The sequence below is a fragment of the Argentina anserina genome, chromosome 4 (genome assembly GCF_933775445.1).
Source record: "Argentina anserina chromosome 4, drPotAnse1.1, whole genome shotgun sequence".
Lineage (NCBI taxonomy): Eukaryota > Viridiplantae > Streptophyta > Magnoliopsida > Rosales > Rosaceae > Argentina > Argentina anserina.
In genome coordinates, this window is record NC_065875.1 from 19,365,696 (window position 1) to 19,371,695 (window position 6,000).

General features: G+C 38.6%; 2 pseudogenes; both read left to right on the plus strand.

Annotated features, from left to right (window-relative positions):
• The first annotated feature begins 932 nt into the window (after window positions 1-932).
• Window positions 933-1,733, plus strand: LOC126792337 (uncharacterized protein At4g14100-like; annotated as a pseudogene).
• Window positions 1,734-5,389: 3,656 nt separating this feature from the next.
• LOC126791683 (uncharacterized protein At4g14100-like) lies at window positions 5,390-6,000 on the plus strand (annotated as a pseudogene).

Here is a 6,000-nt window from a genome sequence, read left to right on the forward strand (position 1 = left end):
AGTACTAACAGTTGAGCTAAACCATTAACTAATACCACAAACAAACAATCAAAGTCGATCACGCAAATAGCCATGATCATTAGAAAGAACTAAATACAGTATAATGGTATATAACACGTATATACTGGACTACTGGAGTCAGGTTAATTATTTCCTTAAACCATAAATTGTGAGTCTGTGACTGAAGTTTGTGTGACTCTGTTCAGACAAACTGTATGTCTGTATTCATAGATACACGTCCGAAGAATGCAAGATAAATTTGTGTGACTAGACGGTAGTTAACCCATGGGGCTAGCTCATCAAATCCTTCAACTTTACCCCCAATCTTCATAGTCGGACAACTCATAAGATGGGTTTTTTGTTTGGTATAACTGATATTCATTAATTAAGGAAAAACATACAACCAAACCAAAAGGCAAACACATGAGGGAAGATCAAGCAAAAACTAAGGGAAAAAGAACACGTACTGTAAGGGAAAAAGAACACGTACTGGTTGTCTAGATGGATTTGGATTTGGATTTAGATTTGTTCTTGTATTGGTTTCATAAGATGTTGGAGTAAATTTAAATCCATGAAAAATTACGACTTTTAGTTTTAGTAAACGACTTTCTTCAAAAATTAAATTGGATTACCATGGGAATTTAGTTGCTCATAAGTCTAGGTGGAAAAAAACGAGAATAACGACATAGAGAATCTAATCATACACCGTTTCATAGTGATAACGAATTATTGGTACCGTTTCATTTTCTAATTGTGTAGTGAAAAATTATTACTTTTGTGTTTACCCTTGTGTAGTTGTACACTCGTGCTAAACTACAATCAAGAATTTAGTTACATGATTTGACGATATTGTTCTCAGAAAAGGAATTGACAGTTTGACAGTGCTTATGAAGATTGATACCTAATCAATTTTGAGCTGGTTTCAAGCCGAAATGTGTACTACCATCGATTCATCGATTGATACTCTCATATTTGTTTACTGCCACGACCCCTCACTAAACTACGAACTTCACCGCAGCAATGTCATCTTCCATGTCGAAAGCCATCATCACCACCTCCATCACAATCGTCATCCTCCTTACCTCTCTTCTCTCCGGCCGCCTCATCCCGACCACACGAACAAGACCCAACACCAACCCCATGGCCACGTACACCAGTTCCACTCGATCCTAGCGATGAACTACTCCGGAATCCTCGATATAATTGACCTCTGGTACGTACCACTGGCCCAACGGTCGAAACTTCAACATCATACACCACCAGCTGGGCTCAACCGTCTACGACCTCGGGCGGAACAACGGCACCTCCTTCGTCTATAAAGTGCAGCCTCGCGCAGCTTGAAGTTGGTGTTCTCCGATCGACCCAATGGGCTCGACGGAGCCGAGTATCTGGGTCAGCGCCACGTGGATGGGTTCCTCTGCAACGTTTGGAACAAGGTCGACTTTCTTCTGTATTATGAGGACGTTGTCACCACTCACCAATGGACCTGTTCATTGGGTCTTTTACACAGGTAACTGCTAGTAGTGGTCATTTCATTACTTGATCAATGGCTTTCCGGTTCATGTTTGCTGGATCTGGATTCTGATTTTTAGCGTTAGGGTTTATTGGAGTCGGAATTCGAGTTGATTTGTGTGTTTAAATGTGTAGGGAGAGAGGCACATGTGATGACATTTGAGGTCGGAGCCGTGCTTGAAGATGCAAAGTGGCAAGCTCCAGTTTACTGTTTTGATTAGAACGTCGAACGGGGATCGGAGTTTTCGATCACTAGTGCATATGTGGATGGATCGGGTAAGAAGTCCTTTTATGAGGATTTGATGTTTGTTTATTTGGTTTACATGTGCTAATCTGTTATTTCGTCTCCTGATTTATACTCCAATCCGGCAGTCATTCTCTGAAAAAGCTTGTTAGTCCTGGACACCTGGTAATCACTAATCAGAAATTCAGGAAGGGAAAACAGTCTCAGTTATCAAACTCATAACTGCTTGTTTCTGTTGCACTACTGGTGAATAGTTCCAGTACACCACCCAAAAAGCTTGTTAGGACGCACAAAGGTGAATGCCAAACAATACTAGCTAGATAACCATGGATGGTTCATCATGGGAAAACATAATGTAGTAGAAACCTCTTAATCAGAATTTAACAACGAAGCCTCCAAACCACAAGTTAATAAAGAAATTAAAGCATACTTTTAACATCCTTGCTAGATTTTTCAGACAATAACCATTGTACCAGCAGTTCGATCAGCACGAAATGCGGCCATGGGCATCTGTAGCAGTTTTAGGAACTGGTTCGTGTCTTTGAAATACTCACTCATTGTGCAAAGGTTTCACTTGAGAAACATTCCCTTGATACATCTATACATAATATCTGAATCATTTGGATCGAAATCGAGACAGACAAGACAATCTTTTTAATCAAACTGAATCAGGTCTGGTGTCAAGTGTTTTGAACTGAATTCCAGCCTTCATTTGCTCAAGTTTATCTTCTTTCAACTCCAAGACAATAGTCTTCCTCATTGCAAGTAGTTGTGATCGTTCAACCGCAGGGACAAATCTCGTGCTTGGACTAATTAATTATTAAGCAGTTAGTTATGACTTGTGAATCATAAGCTCAACTGTATATTCGATTTTGTGCAGCTGCCTCTATTGCCTATTGAGGAACATAAAACATGAACTGATGAACTCGGTGTAGACGGTTGATTCTGCATCCTCAATGAACATGAGAGAGAGAGAGAGAGAGAGAGAGAGAGAGAGACGGAAGAAATCAAATCAGTTTTAGTGTGAAGAAGGCAACGTTTATATTAAGGGAGCTCATACAGTATAGTGATTGAGAACTTCGGAAGAGTTCCTGGCATTCCTGCTGGAATGTATATTTCCTTGAATTCATATTGGCGATATTGCGTATAAGAAGCCATTAGCCAAGTTTATTTTTTTTTAAGTAAAGTTCATTCAATAGAACTTGCCTGCATAAGGCAAGAGACTATACAATACCTACGAATAGGAAATTGGCGGGTGAACAACCTGTAGAACGGGAATCTGAAAACAAATAAAAATGCAGACTTGAGCGATTTAGCCGCTTGATGATTCTTCGTGGATTTGAGTTTGGATTTGGATTTGATGAAGAACGAGCGATTTGATAGCTTGATAATTCTTCGTGGATTTGAGAGACTTCGGGATTTCTCGAGAGTGATATTGCTCTCTTCTTCTCACTCTCTTTATGTTAAAAGGGGTATTTATAGTGTCAAGAATATTCTATTTTATAGAATATTTTAATGACACTAAAATAATAATATTTCTTTAGTTGTATAATTAAATCAATATGTATTTTCTGATTAATTTAAATAATCAAGATTCAAATAATTGATTTAATTATAACCGTAAAGAAATTTATTAATTTAATTAATTGTCCGATTACCATTTCGATCGTCAATGACATTTAATTTCTAATTAAAGTCAGAATCACGTAACTTTGATTACGATAATCTGTTTATCTGCTGACGCGAATTTTATTCGGGTCTCTACTGACTTTATTGACTTTTAGACCACGTATGCAATTTTGTCGGGTTCTTGATCGATTTAATTATTTAATAAAAATGATTTACTTTATTAAATTTCTTGTGTCTAGACGACCAAAACCTTATTCAGACATTCATAGCTCGTTACAAACTAAGTCAGGTCGCCGTAAGGCGAGTCTAATAGAAGATAGAACAATCTCGTCTCTCAAGACATATTACATTTATATTCTCACATGTCGAAAACACACTCGTGGCACAAGCAACAATACAAAAGCACCCTAAAAAACATAAAGACTACTCTACTCCGTATCAGCCAAGTTTATTGTTTAGACTGCCAACATAAGTTACTCCAGTTTAATTTTTGTTTTCAGCTCACGAAAAAATCATGAATCATAATTACTATGAAAGTGAAATTTTGATGGTAAAATGTAAGAGATAAGTATGAGTAGACAATAATTCACATATGGGGCACGCCACCCTCTTCACCATGTACGTCTGGAATTGATACACACTCTCAACAGTCATTTCTAGAATTTGTTTATGGGTGTCTTAAAGACGACAATGGGATTAATAGTTGCCTATTTCTTTTCTATACTTGATACTGGAAATTTGGATAGTGGGGTAAACTGAAATTTAGTTTCTCATAGCTAGAGTAATCATAGCATATGTAAGCTTTAGAATTTCAGTGTGACATATAACATCAGAAGATTAATAATTATGTATTGATCTAGAAATCTAATGACAAACTTATAATTTTTTGATTTTTTCAATTTTTTTTAAATGAAGGATTGAATACTTGAAAAGTCGAATTTGTATTGTTTCGTTGTAGGGACATATTTTATGTAAACGCTTTTTTTCAGACAACCTGATAAACATAAGAATTTTGGAAACAATTTTGCTCGCAATTTCTTCTAATGATAAATGAAAAACTGAAAACATTTGGTTTGTGGCTTTGTGCATATCATCAAATCCAACTATCCAAGTGTAGTATGTGAAACCAGTGTTTTCAAAGGCGTCGCCGGTGCACGCCTTCAGGCGAAGCGACGAAGAAAAGCTCCGTAGGTTCAAATCCAGGCGAGGCGATGGAAAGGCGACCAGCAGAGCGACGGAGCTAAGGCAAAGCGGAGGCGGGCGATGAAGATGCTGAATTTTTTTTTATGGGGCCAAAACGACGTCGTTTTGGCATCTGTTTATATACACACAACCCTTAACAAATTTCTTCCAACATTCTTCATTGTTTAAATGTTTAAATGACCATCAGGTTGAAAGCTGTTAATGTACTGCTCAAGATCTCTCGGAGAATCTAGGAACTGTACAAGCTGGGCCCCTCTGCTTAATGTCAAAGCTGAATACCATTTCCATAATGAGATTTACGGGATTTCAGTAAGAGATGGAAATTGTAAAGTACTTGTTGAAGACGTGTCAAGTACATGAAATTTTCAATGAGGACGAGTGATGATCACATTATTTCCAATGAAAATTTGATTCCCCCAAGAAACCTACGCTGGTGGGTAAAACCCCTTGCATTCTAGACCTTGATCATAACTACTGCTTTCTTCATTTCATGTATGATTGAGATATGCATTTTGGGTATATTGTTGTTGATTAGTTTTGTTTTTTTTTTGGGGGGGGGGGAATATTAGGCTATATTAGGCTATTAGTGGTTTTTAATTTTTTGTTTGAGACAAATTTAGTATGACATATTCATATATTTGGAAGGATATTCATATTATTTGAAAATGTATTGTATTAAATTAGTGTTTGTTGGAAAGACGATCGTCTTAAGTCGCCTTTGCACGTCGATGCTCTCGCCTTATGAAACTTGATCATGTCGCCTTCGCCTTCACCTTCGCATCTGAAAACATTGTTTGAAACCCCCTCTCGATATCCACTTCTAGGACTCCCTACCGACTTCACGCAAGTACGCAGCAATGCTATCTTCCATATCCAAAGCCATCATCACCACCTCAATCACAGTCCTCATCCTCCTCTCTTCTCCTTTCTCCTCCTCCTCTTCATCCCTCCCACACGAACCAGACCCAACACCAACCCCATGGCCACACCAATTCCACTCAATTCTGATGATGAACTACACCGGCACCCTCGAAATCATCAACCTCTGGTACGACTGGCCCAACGGCCGAAACTTCAACATCATACAGCACCAGCTGGGCTCAATCCTCTACGACCTCGAGTGGAACAATGGGACCTCCTTCTTCTACAGCTTAGACTCATCCAGAAAGTGCAGAAGCTCTCAGCTTGAGGTGGGCATTCTCCGGCCAAATTGGCTCGACGGAGCAGATTATCTGGGTCAGCGCCAAAGTGGCAAGCTCCTGTCTACTGTTTTGATAAGAAAGCTGAAAGTGTCAATAATAAGGCAGCAGGGTTTTCAATCACTCGTGGTTCTCCTGTGGATGGATTGCTAAGAGGTCCGGTTCGACTTGGGATGTGAATTTTTTTGTGGTGTTTGTTTTCTTACTTTCTCT